This window comes from Hemicordylus capensis, chromosome 12 (assembly GCF_027244095.1).
Source record: "Hemicordylus capensis ecotype Gifberg chromosome 12, rHemCap1.1.pri, whole genome shotgun sequence".
Classification (NCBI taxonomy): domain Eukaryota; kingdom Metazoa; phylum Chordata; class Lepidosauria; order Squamata; family Cordylidae; genus Hemicordylus; species Hemicordylus capensis.
In genome coordinates, this window is record NC_069668.1 from 19579003 (window position 1) to 19588526 (window position 9524).

The window sequence follows — 9524 nt, forward strand, 5'->3', positions numbered from 1 at the left end:
GTAGAACCAGCTGAAATTATACTTAAACAGAGCTAGAAATACAGGAGAAGCATGATTTTTTTTTTGAATAATTTATTTCACATAAGCTTCTTATTGACAATGAATAATTCAACCAGCTCTATTTAAAGCCTCTTGCGTAGTTCTCTTCCTGCTAGGCCTGCGTTAAGTTTGTACGGCAGGTTAGGGGGAAAAGCAGTCATCACTAGACTATTTCTCACTGCCCAGAAATACTCCGAGCATTTCTGATCAGTGGAGGCAAAATGGCTTTAAAGATGGCCGTGGGACTTCCAAATCCTCTCATTTTGGAGGGTCATAATTCTATTATAAACCTTTTATATTTGGAATTCTACATTGAGGAACATATACTGAGTCCATCTTATATCAAGTCAGACCATCCAGCTAAGTACAGACCCTTAGCTAAGCAGGGTCTGCCATGGTTTGCATTTGAATAGGAGACGACATCTGAGCCCTGGAAGATATTCCCCTCAAGGGATGGAGCCGCTCTGGGAAGAGGAGAAGGTTCCAAGTTCCCTCCCTGGCTGCAGCATCTCCAAGATAGGGCTGAGAGAGATTCCTGCCTGCAACCTTGGAGAAGCCGCTGCCAGCCTGGGCAGGCAATACTGAGCTAGATGGAGCAAGGGTCTGACTCCATATAATGCAGCTGCCTATGTTCCTATGAAATACCCTATTTACCTGACAAGAAAGCAACTCTGGATTTAAAACGGTGCCTTAAAAGGCAGAGGGGCTAAATCCAGCCCATATTTACCCCAAAGCAAGAGGACTCCAAATTTAAGACATTCCGCCATATTTAACAGGAACAGGCAAGAACCGAGGAGAAAAATCTCACTTTGGATTTGGGTGGATATGGTGTTATTCACCCTCATTTCCCATTTATCCTGCTTTCCAAAGGGAAGAAAGCTTACGAGATCACCATGTCTGCATACATCCCTGTGCATCCCTGTGCGTGCAAAATTTGGGATCTGACATTTCCGTTCCAGAGCCTTCCCATTGGAAGGAAAGTGGAAGAAAAAGGATTCGAGGCACAGAAGACTTTCAGCACCAAGGACAACAACTTCCTACTTCTTCTAGGTGAGACATTCTTACAAGAAGCAGGAGGAGGGCCACTAGCTTGGATGGCTTTACAAGGGGCTTGGGCAAATTCATGAATTTGTCTAGTAGTCACCAGATAGACCTGTCCTCCATGACGACGCTTCTGCACACCCAAGGCTCAGCAGAAAGAGAGCAAAAACGCCCCCCTCTTTCCCCCCCCGGCCTCTCTCTAAGCACTGGCGTCCCATTTGCGCCGATCAATATTTGCCCATGCAGGCTGCAAGGGTATCTATTCTTAGCCCCTTACGTGCTCTGCCATTCTCTTTATGTTTCTTTCCCCTCCTCCTCCCTGCTGTTGTGTTTGGACTCCAAAACACGGTGAATGAGAGAGGTGCTGAGCAATGCAAAAGGACCCGGTTTCTGCAAGGCACCCTGTGACGCCTGCCTGCCTTGATTTTGCATCGCCTAAACACACATGCGCGCACACCACTCACGGCCCAGCAACGGCACCAGGCTGCAGAAAAGATCAAGGTCAGGGATTCGGGGGGGGGGGTGGAGATGGCTCCCTCCTAGAATGAGGTCATTGCTCCAGGAAACTGTGCAAGAGAAGAGAGTGGATGGGGCCGGGAGGAGGAGGAGGGAACATCGATAGGTCTGGCCCGCCCTGCAATTAAGGGCAAACGGAAGCTTGCCGTCTTTGCTGGGATCATGTGAAGAGCTGTCTGGGCGAAGCCTCCATTTAGGGATGTGCACGGAACTGGTGCCAGACCAGATTCAAACCGGCTGGCCCTAGTCGAACCAGGGGCTGGTCCAGTTCAAACTTAGTTTGAAGCATGTGGGCACCCACCCCCCTTTACGGGGGGGGGAGGTCCAGTTTGAACCCGGACTGCCTGAACCGGGCCAGTTCAAGATCGAGCCGGATTGCACAGCCCTAGCCTCAATGGCCGCTGCCAGGCCTCCTACTGACTGGGGACATCTAGGATATGAATAGTGTGAGTGAGGTTTTGGGGTCTGTCCAACCAGCTTGGACATCGTATCCTGCAGTTCTCAAGAACTCGAAAGAGGAAGCACCACCACACATGCTTCACACAGTTCTCCCGCAGACCTTCTGGGCTTGCAAATCAAACCTGAGCATAGCGTATTTATAAATAAAATAGCTATATATTTAACGCGCTTATGGCCGACTGCGTAGGGGACTGCGGTCGGGGAACAGGCTGTACCTGGCCTTCCAACAGGCCGTCCATGGGCTCAGTGCAGGTTCTGCTTATGGGGCGGCAGAGAGGCAAAAAGGAACGAACTGCCGTCAAAATGAAGCCCCAAATTGCCGGAAGGATCGAGGAGAGGAAGAAGACCATGACACTGGATAGGGCAAGTTGCATTTAACATAGTGGTGGGGGGTCGACACGGTTAAAAACCACCGGGACTGTGAGGGCACGTTGCTGACCTTCTTCCCGTGCCCAAAAGGGGGGGGAACAGTTTGTTCCCGTCCCCCTTCCCCCCCAAAAAACACCTTGGGATTGTGAAGGTCAGAATACCCAGTCTTCCACACCCCACACCACCACCCACAAACAAACCCCTCAGCTCCCAAGTCACCCCTTCAAAAACAAAAAAACAAAAACACCCTGAACAAAAAAACCCAACCCAATAACCTCCTCAGGTGGACCATTTTAATAGGGCCCCTCACCCCTGTGGAGGGTGAAAGTGGTTATAAGTCCAACCTTAACCAGATGGTGGGCTGTCCAGGACAAGGGGGAGATCACAGGAGTCCCCACCCACGGAACACCACCCTGATCAGAGTGAAAGACCCAATCAAGTGTGTGACCTGCAATATGCGTCGGTCCAAAGACCGCTTGGGATAGGCCCATAGTTGTCATGGCCGCTATCAACGCCTGAGCTGCCCCGGACAGATTGGTCCCTAAATGAACACTGAAGTCCCCCAGCACCAAGAGTCTGGGAGACTCCAACGCGGGTTCCGCGACCAAGTCCGTGAGCAGAGTCAGGGATTCCGCTGGGCAGCGGGGTGATTGGTATACCAACAGAAGTCCCAATCGGTCCCTGGTCCCCAAACTCAAGTACACACATTCAGGATGGCCTGACACCCTAACAGGGACCCTGGTAAAGGGAAGTGTTATCCTTATAGACCACAGCCACCCCACCTCCCCTCACCTGCTCCTCTACAGAATATCCTGGAGGGAGAAGCTGGGACCAAACACATTACAGCCACTTCAACCCCAGTCCGAAACAGATTAAAATGGATTAAACAGAAGCCCTCTCACCCTCGTTCTCCCGCAAAGGGGAGAACTGCCACAGGCAGCATACCTATAAAGCCCGAGGCTGAGCAGATTAATAATAAAAATAATAAAAATAAAAATAATAATAATAATAATAATTTTTACACTTATATCCCGCTCTTCCTCCAAGGAGCCCAGAGCAGTGTACTACATACTTGAGTTTCTCTTTCACAACAACCCTGTGAAGTAGGTTAGGCTGAGAGAGAAGTGACTGGCCCAGAGTCACCCAGCTAGTTTCATGGCTGAATGGGGACTTGAACTCGAGTCTCCCTAGTCCTAGTCCAGCACTCTAACCACTACACCTCGCTGGCTCTCGAGGAACAGCTGAGTCACTCAGGGGCTGGTCCCCGTTCTGCAAACACTCCCCACACACTCCCCACAGATGTTGTTACCTAGAGGCTGCAGCCCCACAGGGGAAGCAGCCGAAGGAGCCCCCAGCACCCCCCTGGTCTCTCACTCCAAGCAGCACTGGGTGAGAAGCAGATAGACTTCTCCTCTGCTGGGCTTAGGGCTCAGGCTCCGGTGGGGGGCAGGAATCTCTGCTTTGGCCAGCAAGTCAGAGGAATTCGAGGATGCCGGCAAGGGTGCCTCTTCAAGTCGTGATTGATTCGGGGTGTCCCTCCCCTGCCCATGTCCTCCCTCATCCCAGGGGTTTCAGGCCCCCATGCCAGCGTCTTCCTATGCCCCCGGTTCCTGGACACCAGATCCTGATCTGCTGCTTCTTGCCCTTGTCGGATCTGGACTGCAGGTGATACCTTGTCTCTGTCTCCTGGACTGACACCCAACAACTTGGGTCATAGCATCCCGACAGCCTGGGGGGGCAGACAGCTATGCCTTGACTTGACACTCAGGAGGCCCTGCCTACACTTGGGCTGGCTCAGCCAGGTCAAGGAACCTAGGCCGCTGCTGTCGACTGAGTCAGACCCTTGGTCCATTTATTGCCTACGCCAGGGATTCTCAACGCTGGGTCCCCAGATACTATTGGACTTCAACTCCCATAATCCCCAGCCCCAGTGGCCTTTGGTTGGGGATTATGGGAGTTGAAGTCCAAGAACATCTGGGGACTCAGCGTTGAGAATCCTACACAGACTGGCAGCAGCTTCTCTAAGGCTACAGGCAGAAGTCTTCTCTCAGCCCTATCTGGAGATGCTGCCAGGGAGGGAACTTGGAGCCTTCTGCGTGCAAGCCTGTAGGTGCTCTTCCCAGAGCAGCCGCATTACCCCCTAAGGGGAATATCTTACAGTACTCACACACGTGGTCTCCCATTCAAATGCAAACCAGGGTGGACCCTGCTTAGCAAAGGGGAGCAGTCATGCTCGCTACCACAAGACCAGCTCTCTTCCTATTAGACCAGCTCTCCTTAAATTAGCTTTCCCCTGCTCTCATAGGAAAAAAGGAAGCTGCCACATACTGAGTCAGACCCTTGGCCCATCTAGTTCAGAATTGTCTACACTGACTGGCAGCAGCTTCTCCAAAGCTGCAGGCAGGAGTCTTTCCAAGGATGCTGCCAAGGAGTGAACCTAGGACCTTCTAGATGCAGGCAGATTGTGCCTAAGGGGAATGTCTTACAGTGCTTACCTAAGGGGAATATCTCAACAGTGCTCACGTGTGGTCACCCATCCAAATGCAAATAAGGTCAGAGCCTGCTTAGCAAAGGGGACAATGCATGCTTGCTATCACAGGACCAGCTCTCCTGGCTTGCTCGTTCTCCAGAAATGCTTCCTGGGGGTAAAGGTAAGGTGTGCCGTCAAGTCGATTCCGACTCCTGGTGCCCCCCAAACCCTGTGGTTGTCTTTTGGTAGAATACAGGAGGGGTTGACCATTGCCTCCTCCCACGCAATATGAGATGATGATGCCTTTCAGCATCTTCCCATATCACTGATGCCCAATATAGTACCCGTGAGGATTCAGACCAGCAAAGAGGGGTATTCATTTCTGCTTCCTCTCTCCTGACTGTGGTGGGATTTGCTTCCACTTGATAATGGAAAATGATTGATCCCATCCAAATATCGGCCCTCTGACTAACTGCATAGCAAACTGGGCTGGCTCCAGGCATCTTGAGTGGCCGGAAGCTCTTTTGGGGCCAAGAGGCTTTCAAACTCAGACTTCTGGCTCCCTGCTCTTGCAGCCGGCTAGCTCATCTTCTGACCCCCCTCGCGCTTCTCTGGCTCACTGCTTTGTTTCAGCTCTGCAAAGGCCGCCTGTTGAACGCTTAGCGGAGTTTCAAGAATAGATATTTTAGACAATGCCGACAATCATAATTAAAAAGTGGTCTCCCCCTACAGAGCTGACTCCATCCCTGTTCTTGATGCGATACTGACCTCTGGTGGCCATGCAGGGGAAAATTCAGAGGCTGCGCCCTTTGTTTTTCAATCTTTGATATTTATTTATATTTCGATCAAGGATCAGATACATCAGATACTATTATTTTAAAAATATAGTCAATATCCAGATAATAACAGCAGCAATAGATGCCAAACAATCATCTAAAACTTGAAGAAAGCTTAAAATAATGGCAATCCCACTAACTCAGGCCATAGCTTGCAGACAGCACAACAATATTTTGCAACTCTGAAAGAAATGGCATCATTATTATCAGGCAATAAAATCTGCAAATAGAATGTATCCGAGTGCCCTGGATATTTTGACAGCAATGGTGAGATTAACTGAGCCCGGGTATCTCTGTAATATGGGCAGTACAATTGAACATGAGCAGAAGATTCAACCAGCCCAGCTCCACACGGAGAAACCCTGGCCCCATAAGGAACCTTCTTGAAATAACTCTCTCTCTTTCATAGGAACACAGGGACAAAGGAGGCTGCCATATACCAAGTCAGACCCTTGGTCCATCTAGCTCAGGATTGTCTACACAGACTGGCAGCGGCTTCTCCAAGGTCGCAGGCAGGAGTCTCTCTCAGGCCTATCTTGGAGATGCCTCCAGGGAGGGAACTGGGAACCCAAATGCTCATCCCAGAGTGGCTCCATCCCCAAAGGAGAATCTCTTCCAGTGCTCACACTTCTAGTCTCCCTTTCAAATGCAACCAGGGTGGACCCTGCTGAGCTAAGGGAGAAAGGCAGGCTTGCTACCACCAGACCAGCTCTCCCTCCCCCTCTCCCCCCCCTCCCCCACTAGTATCAACGGCTACTAGTCGGAGGGCTACAGGCCACCTCCAGCCTCAGAGGCAGGATGCCACTGAGTACCAGTTGCAGGGGAGCAACAGCAGGAGGGAGGGCATGCCCTCAACTCCTGCCTGTAGGCTTCCAGAGGAATCTGGTGGGCCACTGTGTGAAACAGGATGCTGGACCAGATGGGCCTCCTTGGGCCTGTTCCAGCAGGGCTGTTCTGATGTAACCTCTCCACCTCCCTACACCACCCCAAACATACATCTCTGGGCAGTTTATGACAACATAAAAGACAATAAAACAGAAATTAAAACAATTTAAAACCAGAGCTCTAGTTAAAAAGCTTGGGCCTCGGGTGAATAAATGCATCTAAACTTTAAAAGTCTAAAGGCTTTTAAAAAGCTGTCAGAGATGGGGAGGCTCTGATTTCAGCAGGGAGCGTAGTCCTTCCTCCTCCCCCCTGTCAGCTCGGCTGCTTGCTCAATGGTCTCCCCAAACTGTCCCCATTCCCTAAGGGGAATATCTTCCAGTGCTCATACATGTGGTCTCCCATTCATATGCAAACCAGGGTGGACCCTGCTTAGCAAAGGGGACCATTCATGATAGCTACCACAAGCCCAACTCTCATCCTCTTCAAGGAGGTGTCCCCTCCTTCTTCCCAGAGGTGTATCTTGTTTGTACGGAAGAGGTAAGAATTGGTGAGTGTGCTAGAATTTGCCAAGCAGAGGAGGTCTTCTATAGAAAAATGGTATCCACAAAGACAGGCAGAAGATTTTGCCAGAAAAAGCCTCTGCAACTCCTGCCCTTCATTTGGGTTAGCCTGGGGCTAGAAACCTGCGGGTTCTTCTCTTTTTTGTGTTTAGATTCACCTGTGATTTCTTGGGCTTTGTCGCTGCCAGTGACAGCTGACAAAAACCTGTCTGAACAGATCTGACTGTGGGAAACACTTCTAATTCGGCCCGACGCTTCCCTGCAATGTCAAAAAAAATTCTGGCTTGCTGGGCTGTGCATTTCATAATGATGACAGGTTACTGACCTGCAAACCAGCCTCTCTCGTTCAAGGTGGATGGTGGCTTAATTTAGATTGGAAGGGTTACGACACACGTGCACACTCCATTTGTAATCCTTGGAAAGAGAAGAGATTGCTGCTATTAGAAGAGAAGGTTTCTGGCATCTTCCACTCAGTCATAGGAACATAGGAGAAGCTGCTGCCAGTCTGTGAAGACAATCCTGAGCTAGATAGACCAATGGTCTGACTCAGTATATGGCAGCTTCCTATGTTCTTCCTATGTTCTAGGAAGCTGCTTTATACTGAATCAGAAGATTGGTCTATCAGTTTTGTCAACACAGGCTGGCAGTGGCTTCTCCAAGGTAACAGGCAGGAATTCCTCTCAACTTTTATCTTGGAGATGCCAGGGAGGGAACTTGGAACCTTCTGCATGCAAGCAGGCAGATGCTCTTCCCAGAGTGGGCCCATCCCCTACGTGGAAGATCTTACAGTGCTCACACATGTAGACTTGCTAAGCAGTCCCTGCTTAGCCAAGGGGACAATTCATGCTCGCTACCACAAGGCCAGCTACCAATTAGGACATATCTGCTCAATGTTTTTCAGACATAGCCGAAAATGTTTTTCGGACATATCTGTCCAATCACCGCTGTCCCTCGGGCCCAAAGCAAAGTTGAAAAGGAGACTGAAACAGGACATGCTGGACACAAGAAGGAGGGCTGCAAAAGGCAGCTGGTTTGGGGATTTGTTTGGGGATGGTACCTGCTGAGAAGGCTAAAGTCCTCTGAATGCTGGGAGAATCCATGGCGTGTCACAGCAAGGCTTTGTTAATTTTAATACTGGGTTTTACATGTTTTTAACCTTTTAAATGATTTTAATCGTTTATTGATGTAATGCTTTAAATGATTTCAGTTTTAAACCACCCACAGATGCAAGTTTTGGGCAGTACAGAAATCTTTTAAATAAATAAATAAATATTAATAAAAATAAAATAACATGCTCAAAGAAGCAACACAGGGGTGGAAGCATTGCACCTTTCCGCCCCACCCAAATAGCTCTCTAAATGGGTTTGCATGGAACCAGTTTGGCCAATGCGGTTCCATTTACACCCGAACCGGGCCTGATTCAACCACCGAACCGGGCCGAACCGCTTCGGGGGATATACTTGTAAAATGGAATCCAGGGAGGATTCCCCTTTACAGGTACAAGGATGGGGGAACCTTTCAGGGGTAAGAGGTGGCTGGCAGGGGTGGTAAGCGAGTAAGCAAGCTACTTACCTGATTGACGTGGCTGATGGCACCACCGTTCTCCCTTCCAGCAGCCCCAAGCAGCACACTCGCCCCTCTTTTACCATGCTGCCATGGTGCAAACATCTTGCTTGCCTGCAAGAGGTGGCACGCACCAGCTGTTTCTGTGCCATTTCTTTTAGAAATCATGATGTGCACAACCACTGTGTTGCTTTAGGAAAACTCTCTCTCTCTCTCCCCTCCCCCTCCCTTTCATCAAGCCCTAACAGCAGGCTGAAAAGTTCTCCTTTTCAACAAACCATTGTCAAGGAAAAAGAACACACCACCCCCACTTTTCAAGCATTTTACCTTTTCTGCTCCTTTTGAAGAAGTCCAGCTAGCACTTAGGAGGAACAAATGATCGATTTTTGACTCACGGGGTGGTCTGGCACGCGGAGTGGTTTATGCAGAAATGGCAGCTCTGTCGTGGTAGGGCAGATGTGGGCCGAATCCCGACCTGATGCCTTTTCTTAAAAAACAAACAAACAAACAAATGGCAAATTGGCGGGCCTTTTCCTCCGATGGCATCTGCGCAGTCTTGTTAGGGCTGGAACCACAATTTCTCCAAAGGGAAACTTGAAATAAACGTGAAGCTGGGGAATGCCCATGGCATGTCGATCATATCACGCCAGTGCTTCGTCAGCTGTGCTGGCACCCAGTCCAATTCTGATCCCAATTCAAAGCGCTGGCTTTTAACCTTTGAATCTCTGAATGGCTTGGGACCAGGTTACCTGGGAGATCACTTTCTTTTACTTATTTATTTATTCA

The 9524-nt window shown here is 49.7% G+C and overlaps 1 protein-coding gene across 2 annotated transcripts in view; it reads right to left on the minus strand.

The window, feature by feature from the left end:
- Window positions 1-9195, minus strand: part of CCDC92B (coiled-coil domain containing 92B) — a 34166-nt gene extending 24971 nt beyond the window's left edge. Inside the window, exons 1-2 of one of the 2 annotated variants that reach the window (XM_053274977.1) lie at window positions 9066-9195; window positions 7501-7589 (exon numbers count right to left, since the gene is read on the minus strand). The gene's annotated coding sequence lies outside the window, so the exon portion shown is untranslated. The remainder of the gene's footprint in view (window positions 1-7500; window positions 7590-9065) is intronic. The other variant, XM_053274978.1, reaches the window with a different exon arrangement.
- Between the last annotated feature and the right edge of the window lie 329 nt (window positions 9196-9524).